We start from the raw sequence: 19135 nt of genomic DNA, 5'->3' as shown, positions 1-19135 counted from the left end.
TGCATTCCATTCCGTTCTGCTCCTGTCCATTCCATTCCATTCCAATCCGTTCCATTCCGTTCTACTCGGGTAGATTCCATTCCATTCCATTCCATTCCATTCCATTCCATTCCATTCCATTCCATTCCATTCTACTGGTGTCCATTCCATTCCATTCCATTCCATTCCATTCCATTGCATTCCATTCCATTCCATTCCATTCCGTTCCGTTCTACTCGGTTACATTCCATTCAATTCCATTCCATTCCGTTCTACTCGGGTAGATTCCATTCCATTCCATTCCATTCCTTTCCATTCCATTGCATTCCATTGCATTGCATTGCACTCAATTCCATTCCATTCCATTCCATTCCATTCCATTCCATTCCATTCCATTCCGTTCCGTTCAACTCGGTTACATTCCATTCAATTACATTCCATTCCGTTCTACTCGGTTACATTCCATTCCATTCCATTCCATTCCATTCCAATCCATTCCATTCCGTTCTACTCGGGTACCTTCCGTTCCATTCCATTCCATTCCATTCCATTCCATTCCATTCCATTCCTTTCCGTTCTACTTTGGTACATTCCATTCCATTCCATTCCATTCCATTCCATTCCATTCCATTACATTACATTACATTACATTCCGTTCTACTCAGGTTGATTCCATTCTATTCCATTCCATTCCATTCCATTCCATTCCATTCCATTCCATTCGATTCCATTCCATTCCATTCCATAGAATTCCATTCCATTCCATTCCATTCCATGGAATTCCATTCCACTCCATTCCATTCCATTCCATTCCATTGAATTCCATTCCGTTCCATTCCATTCCATGGAATTCCATTCCATTCCATTCCATTCCATTCCATTCCATTCCATTCCATTGAATTCCATTCCATTCCATTCCATTCCATTCCATTCCATCCCATTCCATTCCATTCCATTCCATTCCGTTCTACTCGGGTTGATTCCATTCTATTCCATTCCATTCCATTCGATCCCATTTGATTCCATTCGATTCCATTCAATTCCATTCGATTCCATTCCATTCCACTCCATTCCATTCCATTGAATTCCATTCCATTCCATTCCATTCCATTCCATTCCATGGAATTCCATTCCATTCCATTCCATTCCATTCCATTCCATAGAATTCCGTTCCATTCCATTCCATTCCGTTCCGTTCCGTCCCGTTCCGTTCCGTTCCGTTCCGTTGCGTTCCGTTCCGTTCTACTCGGGTTGATTCCATTCTATTCCATTCCATTCCATTCGATTCCATTCGATTCCATTCGATTCCACTCCATTCCATTCCATAGAATTCCATTCCATTCCATTCCATTCCATTGAATTCCATTCCATTCCATTCCATTCCATTGAATTCCATTCCATTCCATTCCATTCCATTGAATTCCATTCCATTCCATTCCATTCCATTCCATTCCATTCCATTCCATTCTACTGCTGTCCATTCCATTCCATTCCATTCCATTCCATTCCATTCCATTCCATTCCATTCCATTCCTTTCCATTCCATTGCATTCCATTGCATTCCATTCCATTCCATTCCATTCCATTCCACTCCACTCCACTCCACTCCACTCCATTCCACTCCACTCCACTCCGTTACATTCCATTCCATTCCATTCCATTCCATTCCATTCCATTCCGTGCTTCTCGGGTACATTCCGTTCCGTTCCATTCCATTCCATTCCATTCCATTCCGTTCCAGTGCACTCTACTCCACTCCACTCCACTCCACTCCACTCCGGTACATTCCATTCCTTTCCATTCCATTCCATTCCATTCCATTTCCATTCCCATTCCATTTCCATTCCCGTTCCATTTCCATTCCAGTTCCATTACCATTCCCGTTCCATTTCCATTCCCGATCCATTTCCATTCCCGTTCCTTTTCCATTCCCGTTCCATTTCCATTCCCGTTCCGTTACCATTCCCGTTCCATTTCCGTTCCCGTTCCGTTTCCGTTCCCGTTCCATTTCCGTTCTCGTTCCGTTTCCGTTCCCGTTCCATTTCCATTCCCGTTCCATTTCCGTTCCCGTTCCATTTCCATTCCCGTTCCATTTCCATTCCCTTTCCATTTCCATTTCATTCCATTCCGTTCTGCTCGGGTACATTCCATTCCATTCCATTGCATTCCATTCCGTTCTGCTCCTGTCCATTCCATTCCATTCCATTCCGTTCCATTCCGTTCTACTCGGGTAGATTCCATTCCATTCCATTCCATTCCATTCCATTCCATTCCATTCCATTCCATTCCATTCCATTATACTGGTGTCCATTCCATTCCATTCCATTCCATTCCATTCCATTCCATTCCATTGCATTCCATTCCATTCCATTCCATTCCGTTCCGTTCTACTCGGTTACATTCCATTCAATTCCATTCCATTCCGTTCTACTCGGGTAGATTCCATTCCATTCCATTCCATTCCATTCCTTTCCATTCCATTGCATTCCATTGCATTGCATTGCACTCAATTCCATTCCATTCCATTCCATTCCATTCCATTCCATTCCATTCCATTCCGTTCCGTTCAACTCGGTTACATTCCATTCAATTACATTCCATTCCGTTCTACTCGGTTACATTCCATTCCATTCCATTCCATTCCATTCCAATCCATTCCATTCCATTCCATTCCGTTCTACTCGGGTACATTCCATTCCATTCCATTCCATTCCATTCCATTCCATTCCATTCCATTCCATTCCGTTCTACTTTGGTACATTCCATTCCATTCCATTCCATTCCATTCCATTCCATTCCATTCCATTCCATTCCATTCCGTTCTACTCGGGTTGATTCCATTCTATTCCATTCCATTCCATTCCATTCCATTCCATTCCATTCCATTCCATTCCATTCCATTCGATTCCATTCCATTCCATTCCATTGAATTCCATTCCATTCCATTCCATTCCATGGAATTCCATTCCATTCCATTCCATGGAATTCCATTCCATTCCATTCCATTCCATTCCATTCCATTCCATTCCATTCCATTGAATTCCATTCCATTCCATTCCATTCCATTCCATTCCATTCCATTCCATTGAAATCCGTTCCATTCCATTCCATTCCATGGAATTCCGTTCCATTGCATTCCATTCCGTTCCGTTCCGTCCCGTTCCGTTCCGTTCCGTTCCGTTGCGTTCCGCTCCGTTCTACTCGGGTTGATTCCATTCTATTCCTTTCTATTCCATTCGATTCCATTCGATTCCATTCGATTCCACTCCATTCCATTCCATAGAATTCCATTCCATTCCATTCCATTCCATTGAATTTCATTCCATTCCTTTCCATTCCATTGAATTCCATTCCATTCCATTCCATTCCATTGAATTCCATTCCATTCCATTCCATTCCATTGAATTCCATTCCATTCCATTCCATTCCATTCCATTCCATTCCATTCCATTCCATTCCATTCCATTCCATTCCATTCTACTGTTGTCCATTCCATTCCATTCCATTCCATTCCATTCCATTCCATTCCATTCCATTCCTTTCCATTCCTTTGCATTCCATTGCATTCCATTCCATTCCATTCCATTCCATTCCATTCCATTCCATTCCATTCCACTCCACACCACTCCACTCCACTCCATTCCACTCCGCTCCACTCCGGTACATTCTATTCCATTCCATTCCATTCCATTCCATTCCGTGCTTCTCAGGTACATTCCGTTCCGTTCCATTCCATTCCATTCCATTCCATTCCGTTCCAGTGCACTCTTCTCCACTCCACTCCACTCCACTCCGGTACATTCCATTCCATTCCATTCCATTCCATTCCATTCCATTCCATTTCCATTCCCATTCCATTTCCATTCCCGTTCCATTTCCATTCCCGTTTCTTTTCCATTCCCGTTCCATTTCCATTCCCGTTCCATTACCATTCCCGTTCCATTTCCATTCCCGATCCATTTCCATTCCCGTTCCTTTTCCATTCCCGTTCCATTTCCATTCCTGTTCTGTTACCATTCCCGTTCCATTTCCGTTCCCGTTCCGTTTCCGTTCCCGTTCCATTTCCATTCCCGTTCCATTTCCGTTCCCGTTCCATTTCCATTCCCGTTCCATTTCCATTCCCTTTCCATTTCCATTTCATTCCATTCCGTTCTGCTCGGGTACATTCCATTCCATTCCATTGCATTCCATTCCGTTCTGCTCCTGTCCATTCCATTCCATTCCATTCCGTTCCATTCCGTTCTACTCGGGTAGATTCCATTCCATTCCATTCCATTCCATTCCATTCCATTCCATTCCATTCCATTCCATTCCATTCTACTGGTGTCCATTCCATTCCATTCCATTCCATTCCATTCCATTCCATTCCATTCCATTCCATTCCATTGCATTCCATTCCATTCCATTCCATTCCATTCCGTTCCGTTCTACTCGGTTACATTCCATTCAATTCCATTCCATTCCGTTCTACTCGGGTAGATTCCATTCCATTCCATTCCATTCCTTTCCATTCCATTGCATTGCATTGCATTGCATTGCACTCAATTCCATTCCATTCCATTCCATTCCATTCCATTCCATTCCATTCCATTCCATTCCATTCCGTTCCGTTCAACCCGGTTACATTCCATTCAATTACATTCCATTCCGTTCTACTCGGTTACATTCCATTCCATTCCATTCCATTCCATTCCAATCCATTCCATTCCATTCCATTCCGTTCTACTCGGGTACATTGCATTCCATTCCATTCCATTCCATTCCATTCCATTCCATTCCGTTCTACTTTGGTACATTCCATTCCATTCCATTCCATTCCATTCCATTCCATTACATTCCATTCCATTCCATTCCGTTCTACTCGGGTTGATTCCATTCTATTCCATTCCATTCCATTCCATTCCATTCCATTCCATTCCATTCCATTCCATTCCATTCCATGGAATTCCATTCCATTCCATTCCATGGAATTCCATTCCATTCCATTCCATTCCATTCCATTCCATTCCATTCCATTCCATTGAATTCCATTCCATTCCATTCCATTCCATTCCATTCCATTCCATTCCATTGAAATCCGTTCCATTCCATTCCATTCCATGGAATTCCGTTCCATTGCATTCCATTCCGTTCCGTTCCGTCCCGTTCCGTTCCGTTCCGTTCCGTTGCGTTCCGCTCCGTTCTACTCGGGTTGATTCCATTCTATTCCTTTCTATTCCATTCGATTCCATTCGATTCCATTCGATTCCACTCCATTCCATTCCATAGAATTCCATTCCATTCCATTCCATTCCATTGAATTTCATTCCATTCCTTTCCATTCCATTGAATTCCATTCCATTCCATTCCATTCCATTGAATTCCATTCCATTCCATTCCATTCCATTGAATTCCATTCCATTCCATTCCATTCCATTCCATTCCATTCCATTCCATTCCATTCCATTCCATTCCATTCCATTCTACTGTTGTCCATTCCATTCCATTCCATTCCATTCCATTCCATTCCATTCCATTCCATTCCTTTCCATTCCTTTGCATTCCATTGCATTCCATTCCATTCCATTCCATTCCATTCCATTCCATTCCATTCCATTCCACTCCACACCACTCCACTCCACTCCATTCCACTCCGCTCCACTCCGGTACATTCTATTCCATTCCATTCCATTCCATTCCATTCCGTGCTTCTCAGGTACATTCCGTTCCGTTCCATTCCATTCCATTCCATTCCATTCCGTTCCAGTGCACTCTTCTCCACTCCACTCCACTCCACTCCGGTACATTCCATTCCATTCCATTCCATTCCATTCCATTCCATTCCATTTCCATTCCCATTCCATTTCCATTCCCGTTCCATTTCCATTCCCGTTTCTTTTCCATTCCCGTTCCATTTCCATTCCCGTTCCATTACCATTCCCGTTCCATTTCCATTCCCGATCCATTTCCATTCCCGTTCCTTTTCCATTCCCGTTCCATTTCCATTCCTGTTCTGTTACCATTCCCGTTCCATTTCCGTTCCCGTTCCGTTTCCGTTCCCGTTCCATTTCCATTCCCGTTCCATTTCCGTTCCCGTTCCATTTCCATTCCCGTTCCATTTCCATTCCCTTTCCATTTCCATTTCATTCCATTCCGTTCTGCTCGGGTACATTCCATTCCATTCCATTGCATTCCATTCCGTTCTGCTCCTGTCCATTCCATTCCATTCCATTCCGTTCCATTCCGTTCTACTCGGGTAGATTCCATTCCATTCCATTCCATTCCATTCCATTCCATTCCATTCCATTCCATTCCATTCCATTCTACTGGTGTCCATTCCATTCCATTCCATTCCATTCCATTCCATTCCATTCCATTCCATTCCATTCCATTGCATTCCATTCCATTCCATTCCATTCCATTCCGTTCCGTTCTACTCGGTTACATTCCATTCAATTCCATTCCATTCCGTTCTACTCGGGTAGATTCCATTCCATTCCATTCCATTCCTTTCCATTCCATTGCATTGCATTGCATTGCATTGCACTCAATTCCATTCCATTCCATTCCATTCCATTCCATTCCATTCCATTCCATTCCATTCCGTTCCGTTCAACCCGGTTACATTCCATTCAATTACATTCCATTCCGTTCTACTCGGTTACATTCCATTCCATTCCATTCCATTCCATTCCAATCCATTCCATTCCATTCCATTCCGTTCTACTCGGGTACATTGCATTCCATTCCATTCCATTCCATTCCATTCCATTCCATTCCGTTCTACTTTGGTACATTCCATTCCATTCCATTCCATTCCATTCCATTCCATTACATTCCATTCCATTCCATTCCGTTCTACTCGGGTTGATTCCATTCTATTCCATTCCATTCCATTCCATTCCATTCCATTCCATTCCATTCCATTCCATTCCATTCCATTGAATTCCATTCCATTCCATTCCATTCCATTCCATTCCATTCCATTCCATTCCATTCCATTGAATTCCATTCCATTCCATTGAATTCCATTCCATTCCATTCCATTCCATTGAATTCCGTTCCATTCCATTCCATTCCATTCCATTCCATTCCATTGAATTCCATTCCATTCCATTCCATAGAATTCCGTTCCATTCCATTCCATTCCATTCCATTCCATTCCATTCCATTCCATTCCATTGAATTCCATTCCATTCCATTCCATTCCTTTCCATTGAATTCCATTCTGTTCCATTCCATTCCTTTGAATTCCGTTCCATTCCATTCCATTCCATTCCTTTCCGTTCCGTTCCGTTCCGTTCCGTTGCGTTCCGCTCCGTTCTACTCGGGTTGATTCCATTCTATTTCATTCCATTCCATTCGATCCCATTCGATTCCATTCGATTCCATTCGATTCCATTCGATTCCACTCCATTCCATTCCATAGAATTCCATTCCATTCCATTCCATTTGAATTCCATTCCATTCCATTCCATTCCATTCTATTCCATTCCATCCCATTCCATTCCATTCCATTCCATTCTACTCGGGTTGATTGCATTCTATTCCATTCCATTCCATTCGATTCCATTCGATTCCATTCGATTCCATTCGATTCCATTCGATTCCATTCCATTCCATTCCATTCCATTCCATTCCATTCCATTGAATTCCATTCCATTCCATTCCATTCCATTCCATTGAATTCCATTCCATTCCATTCCATTCCATTCCATTCCATTCCATTGAATTCCATTCCATTCCATTCCATTCCATTCCATTCCATTCCATTCCATTCCATTCCATTCCATTGAATTCCATTCCATTCCATAGAATTCCATTCCATTCCATTCCATTCCATTGAATTCCGTTCCTTTCCATTCCATTCCATTCCGTTCCGTTCCGTTCCGTTCCGTTGCGTTCCGTTCCGTTCAACTAGGGTTGATTCCATTCTATTCAATTCCATTCCATTCCATTCTACACGGGTTGATCATTCCATTCCGTTCCGTTCCGTTCCGTTCCGTTCCGTTCCGTACCGTTCTACTCGGGTTGATTCCATTCTATTCCATTCCATTCCATTCGATTCCATTCGACTCCATTCCATTCCATTCCATTCCATTCCATTCCATTGCATTCCATTCCACTCCATTCCATTCCATTCCATTCCATTCCATTACATTCCATTCCGTTCCGTTCCGTTCCGTTCCGTTCCGTTGCGTTCCGTTCCGTTCTACTCGGGTTGATTCCATTCTATTCCATTCCATTCCATTCGATCCCAATTGATTCCATTCGATTCCATTCAATTCCATTCGATTCCATTCCATTCCACTCCATTCCATTCCATAGAATTCCATTCCATTCCAATCCATTCCATTCCATTCCATTCCATTCCATTCCATTCCATTCCATTCCGTTCCGTTCAACTCGGTTACATTCCATTCAATTACATTCCATTCCGTTCTACTCGGTTACATTCCATTCCATTCCATTCCATTCCATTCCAATCCATTCCATTCCATTCCATTCCGTTCTACTCGGGTACCTTCCGTTCCATTCCATTCCATTCCATTCCATTCCATTCCATTCCTTTCCGTTCTACTTTGGTACATTCCATTCCATTCCATTCCATTCCATTCCAATCCATTCCATTCCATTACATTCCATTCCATTCCATTCCGTTCTACTCAGGTTGATTCCATTCTATTCCATTCCATTCCACTGAATTCCTTTCCATTCCATTCCATTCCATTCCGTTCCGTTCCGTTCCGTTCCGTTCCGTTGCGTTCCGTTCCGTTCTACTCGGGTTGATTCCATTCCATTCCATTCCATTCCACTGAATTCCTTTCCATTCCATTCCATTCCATTCCATTCCATAGAATTCCATTCCATTCCATTCCATTCCACTGAATTCCGTTCCATTCCATTCCATTCCGTTCCGTTCCGTTCCGTTCCGTTCCGTTCCGTTGCGTTCCGTTCCGTTCCGTTGTGTTCCGTTCCGTTCTACTCGGGTTGATTCCATTCTATTCCATTCCATTCCAATCCATTCCGTTCCATTCCATTGAATTCCATTCCATTCCATTCCATTCCATTCCATTCCATTCCATTCCATTCCATTCCATGGAATTACGTTCCATTCAATTCCATTCCGTTCCGTTCAGTCCCGTTCCGTTCCGTTCCGTTCCGTTGCGTTCCGTTCCGTTCTACTCGGGTTGATTCCATTCTATTCCATTCCATTCCATTCGATTCCATTCGATTCCATTCGATTCCACTCCATTCCATTCCATAGAATTCCATTCCATTCCATTCCATTCCATGGAATTCCATTCCATTCCATTCCATTCCATGGAATTCCATTCCATTCCATTCCATTCCATTGAATTCCATTCCATTCCATTCCATTCCATTCCATTCCATTCCATTCCATTCTACTGGTGTCCATTCCATTCCATTCCATTCCATTCCATTCCATTCCATTCCATTCCTTTCCATTCCATTGCATTCCATTGCATTCCATTCCATTCCATTCCATTCCATTCCATTCCATTCCATTCCACTCCACTCCACTCCACTCCACTCCATTCCACTCCACTCCACTCCGGTACATTCCATTCCATTCCATTCCATTCCATTCCATTCCATTCCGTGCTTCTCGGGTACATTCCGTTCCGTTCCATTCCATTCCATTCCATTCCATTCCGTTCCAGTGCACTCTACTCCACTCCACTCCACTCCACTCCACTCCGGTACATTCCATTCCATTCCATTCCATTCCATTCCATTCCATTCCATTGAATTCCATTCCATTCCATTCCATTCCATTCCATTCCATTCCATTCCATTCCATTCCATTCCATTCTACTGGTGTCCATTCCATTCCATTCCATTCCATTCCATTCCATTCCATTCCATTCCTTTCCATTCCATTGCATTCCATTGCATTCCATTCCATTCCATTCCATTCCATTCCATTCCACTCCACTCCACTCCACTCCACTCCATTCCACTCCACTCCACTCCGGTACATTCCATTCCATTCCATTCCATTCCATTCCGTGCTTCTCGGGTACATTCCGTTCCGTTCCATTCCATTCCATTCCATTCCGTTCCAGTGCACTCTACTCCACTCCACTCCACTCCACTCCACTCCGGTACATTCCATTCCATTCCATTCCATTCCATTCCATGGAATTCCATTCCATTCCATTCCATGGAATTGAATTCCATTCCATTCCATTCCATTCCATTCCATTCCATTCCATTCCATTCCATTCCATTCCATTCTACTGTTGTCCATTCCATTCCATTCCATTCCATTCCATTCCATTCCTTTCCATTCCATTGCATTCCATTGCATTCCATTCCATTCCATTCCATTCCATTCCATTCCATTCCACTCCATTCCACTCCACTCCACTCCATTCCACTCCACTCCACTCCGGTACATTCCATTCCATTCCATTCCATTCCATTCCATTCCATTCCGTGCTTCTCGGGTACATTCCGTTCCGTTCCATTCCATTCCATTCCATTCCATTCCATTCCATTCCATTCCATTCCATTAAATTCCTTTCCATTCCATTGCATTCCATTGCATTCCATTCCATTCCATTCCATTCGATTCCATTCCATTCCATTCCATTCCACTCCACACCACTCCACTCCACTCCATTCCACTCCGCTCCACTCCGGTACATTCCATTCCATTCCTTTCCATTCCATTCCATTCCATTCCGTGCTTCTCAGGTACATTCCGTTCCGTTCCATTCCATTCCATTCCATTCCATTCCGTTCCAGTGCACTCTACTCCACTCCACTCCACTCCACTCCGGTACATTCCATTCCATTGAATTCCATTCCATTCCATTCCATTCCATTCCATTCCATTCCATTCCATTCCATTCTACTGGTGTCCATTCCATTCCATTCCATTCCATTCCATTCCATTCCATTCCATTCCTTTCCATTCCATTGCATTCCATTGCATTCCATTCCATTCCATTCCATTCCACTCCACTCCACTCTACTCCACTCCATTCCACTCCACTCCAGTCCGGTACATTCCATTCCATTCCATTCCATTCCATTCCATTCCATTCCGTGCTTCTCGGGTACATTCCGTTCCGTTCCATTCCATTCCATTCCATTCCATTCCATTCCGTTCCAGTGCACTCTACTCCACTCCACTCCACTCCACTCCACTCCGGTACATTCCATTCCATTCCATTCCATTCCATTCCATTCCATTTCCATTCCCATTCCATTTCCATTCCCGTTCCATTTCCATTCCCGTTTCTTTTCCATTCCCGTTCCATTTCCATTCCAGTTCCATTACCATTCCCGTTCCATTTCCATTCCCGATCCATTTCCATTCCCGTTCCATTTCCATTCCCGTTCCATTTCCATTCCCGTTCCGTTACCATTCCCGTTCCATTTCCGTTCCCGTTCCGTTTCCGTTCCCGTTCCATTTCCGTTCTCGTTCCGTTTCCGTTCCCGTTCCATTTCCATTCCCGTTCTATTTCCGTTCCCGTTCCATTTCCATTCCCGTTCCATTTCCATTCCCTTTCCGTTTCCATTTCATTCCATTCCGTTCTGCTCGGGTACATTCCATTCCATTCCATTGCATTCCATTCCGTTCTGCTCCTGTCCATTCCATTCCATTCCATTCCGTTCCATTCCGTTCTACTCGGGTAGATTCCATTCCATTCCATTCCATTCCATTCCATTCCATTCCATTCTACTGGTGTCCATTCAATTCCATTCCATTCCATTCCATTCCATTCCATTGCATTCCATTCCATTCCATTCCATTCCGTTCCGTTCTACTCGGTTACATTCCATTCAATTCCATTCCATTCCGTTCTACTCGGGTAGATTCCATTCCATTCCATTCCATTCCTTTCCATTCCATTGCATTCCATTGCATTGCATTGCACTCAGTTCCATTCCATTCCATTCCATTCCATTCCATTCCATTCCATTCCATTCCATTCCGTTCCGTTCAACCCGGTTACATTCCATTCAATTACATTCCATTCCGTTCTACTCGGTTACATTCCATTCCATTCCATTCCATTCCATTCCAATCCATTCCATTCCATTCCATTCCGTTCTACTCGGGTACATTGCATTCCATTCCATTCCATTCCATTCCATTCCATTCCATTCCATTCCATTCCATTCCATTCCATTCCGTTCTACTTTGGTACATTCCATTCCATTCCATTCCATTCCATTCCATTCCATTACATTCCATTCCATTCCATTCCGTTCTACTCGGGTTGATTCCATTCTATTCCATTCCATTCCATTCCATTCCATTCCATTCCATTCCATTCCATTCCATTCCATTCCATTCCATTCCATTGAATTCCATTCCATTCCATTCCATTCCATTCCATTCCATTCCATTCCATTCCATTCCATTCCATTGAATTCCATTCCATTCCATTGAATTCCATTCCATTCCATTCCATTCCATTGAATTCCGTTCCATTCCATTCCATTCCATTCCATTCCATTCCATTGAATTCCATTCCATTCCATTCCATAGAATTCCGTTCCATTCCATTCCATTCCATTCCATTCCATTCCATTCCATTCCATTCCATTGAATTCCATTCCATTCCATTCCATTCCTTTCCATTGAATTCCATTCTGTTCCATTCCATTCCTTTGAATTCCGTTCCATTCCATTCCATTCCATTCCTTTCCGTTCCGTTCCGTTCCGTTCCGTTCCGTTGCGTTCCGCTCCGTTCTACTCGGGTTGATTCCATTCTATTCCATTCCATTCCATTTGATCCCATTCGATTCCATTCGATTCCATTCGATTCCATTCGATTCCACTCCATTCCATTCCATAGAATTCCATTCCATTCCATTCCATTTGAATTCCATTCCATTCTATTCCATTCCATTCTATTCCATTCCATCCCATTCCATTCCATTCCATTCCATTCTACTCGGGTTGATTGCATTCTATTCCATTCCATTCCATTCGATTCCATTCGATTCCATTCGATTCCATTCGATTCCATTCCATTCCATTCCATTCCATTCCATTCCATTCCATTCCATTCCATTCCATTGAATTCCATTCCATTCCATTCCATTCCATTCCATTGAATTCCATTCCATTCCATTCCATTCCATTCCATTGAATTCCATTCCATTCCATTCCATTCCATTCCATTCCATTCCATTCCATTGAATTCCATTCCATTCCATAGAATTCCATTCCATTCCATTCCATTCCATTGAATTCCGTTCCTTTCCATTCCATTCCATTCCGTTCCGTTCCGTTCCGTTCCGTTGCGTTCCGTTCCGTTCAACTAGGGTTGATTCCATTCTATTCAATTCCATTCCATTCCATTCTACACGGGTTGATCATTCCATTCCGTTCCGTTCCGTTCCGTTCCGTTCCGTTCCGTTCCGTTCTACTCGGGTTGATTCCATTCTATTCCATTCCATTCCATTCGATTCCATTCGACTCCATTCCATTCCATTCCATTCCATTCCATTCCATTCCATTGCATTCCATTCCACTCCAATCCATTCCATTCCATTCCATTCCATTACATTCCATTCCGTTCCGTTCCGTTCCGTTCCGTTGCGTTCCGTTCCGTTCTACTCGGGTTGATTCCATTCTATTCCATTCCATTCCATTTGACTCCATTCGATTCCATTCCATTCCATTGCATTGAATTCCATTCCATTCCATTCCATTCCATTCCATTCCATTCCATTCCACTCCATTGAATTCCATTCCATTCCATTCCATTCCATTCCCTTCCATTCCATTCCATTCCATTCCATTCCATTCCACTCCATTCCATTCCACTCCACTGCACTCCACTCCACTACACTCCACTCCATTCCACTCCCTTCCATTCCATTAAATTGAATTCCATTCCATTCCATTCCATTCCATTCCATTCCATTCCATTCCACTCCATTCCATTCCACTCCACTCCACTCCACTCCACTCCACTCCATTCCATTCCCTTCCATTCCATTCAATTGAATTGCATTGAATTCCATTCCATTCCATTCCATAACATTTCATTCCATTCCATTCCATTCCATTCCATTCCATTCCATTCCATTCCGTTCTACTCGGGTTGATTCCATTCTATTCCATTCCATTCCATTCGATTCCATTCGATTCCATTCGATTCCATTCGTTTCCATTCCATTCCATTCCATTCTATTCCATTGAATTCCATTCCATTCCATTCCATTCCATTCCATTCCATTGCATTCCATTCCATTGAATTGCATTGAATTCCATTCCATTGAATTCCATTCCATTCCATTCCATTCCATTCCATTCCATTGAATTCCATTCCATTCCATTCCATTCCATGGAATTCCGTTCCATTCCATTCCATTGCGTTCCGTTCCGTCCCGTTCCGTTCCGTTCCGTTCCGTTGCGTTCCGTTCCGTTCTACTCGGGTTGATTCCATTCTATTCCATTCCATTCCATTCGATTCCATTCGATTCCATTCGATTCCACTCCATTCCATTCCATAGAATTCCATTCCATTCCATTCCATTCCATTGAATTCCATTCCATTCCATTCCATTCCATTGAATTCCATTCCATTCCATTCCATTCCATTGAATTCCATTCCATTCCATTCCATTCCATTCCATTCCATTCCATTCCATTCCATTCTACTGGTGTCCATTCCATTCCATTCCATTCCATTCCATTCCATTCCATTCCATTCCTTTCCATTCCATTGCATTCCATTGCATTCCATTCCATTCCATTCCATTCCATTCCATTCCATTCCATTCCATTCCACTCCACTCCACTCCACTCCACTCCATTCCACTCCACTCCACTCCGGTACATTCCATTCCATTCCATTCCATTCCATTCCATTCCATTCCGTGCTTCTCGGGTACATTCCGTTCCGTTCCATTCCATTCCATTCCATTCCATTCCGTTCCAGTGCACTCCACTCCACTCAACTCCACTCCACTCCAGTACATTCCATTCCATTCCATTCCATTCCATTCCATTCCATTTCCATTCCCATTCCATTTCCATTCCCGTTCCATTTCCATTCCCGTTTCTTTTCCATTCCCGTTCCATTTCCATTCCAGTTCCATTACCATTCCCGTTCCATTTCCATTCCCGATCCATTTCCATTCCCGTTCCATTTCCATTCCCGTTCCATTTCCATTCCCGTTCCATTACCATTCCCGTTCCATTTCCGTTCCCGTTCCGTTTCCGTTCCCGTTCCATTTCCGTTCTCGTTCCGTTTCCGTTCCCGTTCCATTTCCATTCCCGTTCCATTTCCGTTCCCGTTCCATTTCCATTCCCGTTCCATTTCCATTCCCTTTCCATTTCCATTTCATTCCATTCCGTTCTGCTCGGGTACATTCCATTCCATTCCATTGCATTCCATTCCATTCCATTCCATAACATTTCATTCCATTCCATTCCATTCCATTCCATTCCATTCCATTCCATTCCATTCCATTCCGTTCTACTCGGATTGATTCCATTCTATTCCATTCCATTCCATTCGATTCCATTCGATTCCATTCGATTCCATTCGTTTCCATTCCATTCCATTCCATTCTATTCCATTGAATTCCATTCCATTCCATTCCATTCCATTCCATTCCATTGCATTCCATTCCATTGAATTGCATTGAATTCCATTCCATTGAATTCCATTCCATTCCATTCCATTCCATTCCATTCCATTCCATTGAATTCCATTCCATTCCATTCCATTCCATTCCATTCCATTGAATTCCATTCCATTCCATTCTATTCCATGGAATTCCGTTCCATTCCATTCCATTCCGTTCCGTTCCGTCCCGTTCCGTTCCGTTCCGTTCCGTTGCATTCCGTTCTGTTCTACTCGGGTTGATTCCATTCTATTCCATTCCATTCCATTCGATTCCATTCGATTCCATTCAATTCCATTCGATTCCATTCCATTCCACTCCATTCCATTCCATTGAATTCCATTCCATTCCATTCCATTCCATTCCATTCCATTCCATTAAATTCCTTTCCATTCCATTCCATTCCATTCCATTCCATTCCATTCCGTTCCTTTCCGTCCCATTCCGTTCCGTTCCGTTCCGTTGCGTTCCGTTCCGTTCTACTCGGGTTGATTCCATTCTATTCCATTCCATTCCATTCGATTCCACTCGATTCCATTCGATTCCACTCCATTCCATTCCATAGAATTCCATTCCATTCCATTCCATTCCATTGAATTCCATTCCATTCCATTCCATTCCATAGAATTCCATTCCATTCCATTCCATTCCATTGAATTCCATTCCATTCCATTCCATTCCATTCCATTCCATTCCATTCTACTGGTGTCCATTCCATTCCATTCCATTCGATCCCATTCGATTCCATTCGATTCCATTCGATTCCACTCCATTCCATTCCATTGAATTCCATTCCATTCCATTCCATTCCATTCCATTCCACTCCACTCCACTCCACTCCACTCCATTCCACTCCACTCCACTCCGGTACATTCCATTCCATTCCATTCCATTCCATTCCATTCCATTCCGTGCTTCTCGGGTACATTCCGTTCCGTTCCATTCCATTCCATTCCGTTCCAGTGCACTCTACTCCACTCCACTCCACTCCACTCCACTCCGGTACATTCCATTCCATTCCATTCCATTCCATTCCATTCCATTCCATTTCCATTCCCATTCCATTTCCATTCCCGTTCCATTTCCATTCCCGTTTCTTTTCCATTCCCGTTCCATTTCCATTCCCGTTTCTTTTCCATTCCCGTTCCATTTCCATTCCAGTTCCATTACCATTCCCGTTCCATTTCCATTCCCGATCCATTTCCATTCCCGTTCCATTTCCATTCCCGTTCCATTTCCATTCCCGTTCCATTACCATTCCCGTTCCATTTCCGTTCCCGTTCCGTTTCCGTTCCCGTTCCATTTCCGTTCTCGTTCCGTTTCCGTTCCCGTTCCATTTCCATTCCCGTTCCATTTCCGTTCCCGTTCCATTTCCATTCCCGTTCCATTTCCATTCCCTTTCCATTTCCATTTCATTCCATTCCGTTCTGCTCGGGTACATTCCATTCCATTCCATTGCATTCCATTCCATTCCATTCCATAACATTTCATTCCATTCCATTCCATTCCATTCCATTCCATTCCATTCCATTCCATTCCGTTCTACTCGGGTTGATTCCATTCTATTCCATTCCATTCCATTCGATTCCATTCGATTCCATTCGATTCCATTCGTTTCCATTCCATTCCATTCCATTCTTTTCCATTGAATTCCATTCCATTCCATTCCATTCCATTCCATTCCATAGCATTCCATTCCATTGAATTGCATTGAATTCCATTCCATTGAATTCCATTCCATTCCATTCCATTCCATTCCATTCCATTGAATTCCATTCCATTCCATTCCATTCCATTCCATTCCATTGAATTCCATTCCATTCCATTCTATTCCATGGAATTCCGTTCCATTCCATTCCATTCCGTTCCGTTCCGTCCCGTTCCGTTCCGTTCCGTTCCGTTGCGTTCCGTTCTGTTCTACTCGGGTTGATTCCATTCTATTCCATTCCATTCCATTCGATTCCATTCGATTCCATTCAATTCCATTCGATTCCATTCCATTCCACTCCATTCCATTCCATTGAATTCCATTCCATTCCATTCCATTCCATTCCATTCCATTCCATTAAATTCCTTTCCATTCCATTCCATTCCATTCCATTCCATTCCATTCCGTTCCTTTCCGTCCCATTCCGTTCCGTTCCGTTCCGTTGCGTTCCGTTCCGTTCTACTCGGGTTGATTCCATTCTATTCCATTCCATTCCATTCGATTCCATTCGATTCCATTCGATTCCACTCCATTCCATTCCATAGAATTCCATTCCATTCCATTCCATTCCATTGAATTCCATTCCATTCCATTCCATTCCATAGAATTCCATTCCATTCCATTCTACTGGTGTCCATTCCATTCCATTCCATTCGATCCCATTCGATTCCATTCGATTCCATTCGATTCCACTCCATTCCATTCCATTGAATTCCATTCCATTCCATTCCATTCCATTCCATTCCACTCCACTCCACTCCACTCCACTCCATTCCACTCCACTCCACTCCGGTACATTCCATTCCATTCCATTCCATTCCATTCCATTCCATTCCGTGCTTCTCGGGTACATTCCGTTCCGTTCCATTCCATTCCATTCCATTCCATTCCGTTCCAGTGCACTCTACTCCACTCCACTCCACTCCACTCCACTCCGGTACATTCCATTCCATTCCATTCCATTCCATTCCATTCCATTTCCATTCCCATTCCATTTCCATTCCCGTTCCATTTCCATTCCCGTTTCTTTTCCATTCCCGTTCCATTTCCATCCCGTTTCTTTTCCATTCCCGTTCCATTTCCATTCCAGTTCCATTACCATTCCCGTTCCATTTCCATTCCCGATCCATTTCCATTCCCGTTCCATTTCCATTCCCGTTCCATTTCCATTCCCGTTCCATTACCATTCCCGTTCCATTTCCGTTCCCGTTCCGTTTCCGTTCCCGTTCCATTTCCGTTCTCGTTCCGTTTCCGTTCCCGTTCCATTTCCATTCCCGTTCCATTTCCGTTCCCGTTCCATTTCCATTCCCGTTCCATTTCCATACCCTTTCCATTTCCATTTCATTCCATTCCGTTCTGCTCGGGTACATTCCATTCCAATCCATTGCATTCCATTCCGTTCTGCTCCTGTCCATTCCATTCCATTCCATTCCGTTCCATTCCGTTCTACTCGGGTAGATTCCATTCCATTCCATTCCATTCCATTCCATTCCATTCCATTGCATTCCATTCCATTCCATTCCATTCCGTTCCGTTCTACTCGGTTACATTCCATTCAATTCCATTCCATTCCGTTCTACTCGGGTAGATTCCATTCCATTCCATTCCATTCCTTTCCATTCCATTGCATTCCATTGCATTGCATTGCACTCAATTCCATTCCATTCCATTCCATTCCATTCCATTCCATTCCATTCCATTCCGTTCCGTTCAACTCGGTTACATTCCATTCAATTACATTCCATTCCGTTCTACTCGGTTTCATTCCATTCCATTCCATTCCATTCCATTCCATTCCAATCCATTCCATTCCATTCCATTCCGTTCTACTCGGGTAGA

This window comes from Gorilla gorilla, chromosome 14 (assembly GCF_029281585.2).
Source record: "Gorilla gorilla gorilla isolate KB3781 chromosome 14, NHGRI_mGorGor1-v2.1_pri, whole genome shotgun sequence".
NCBI classification, from domain to species: Eukaryota; Metazoa; Chordata; class Mammalia; order Primates; family Hominidae; genus Gorilla; species Gorilla gorilla.
The sequence above is the reverse complement of the archived record's forward strand: the minus strand, read 5'-3'. Positions refer to the sequence as shown.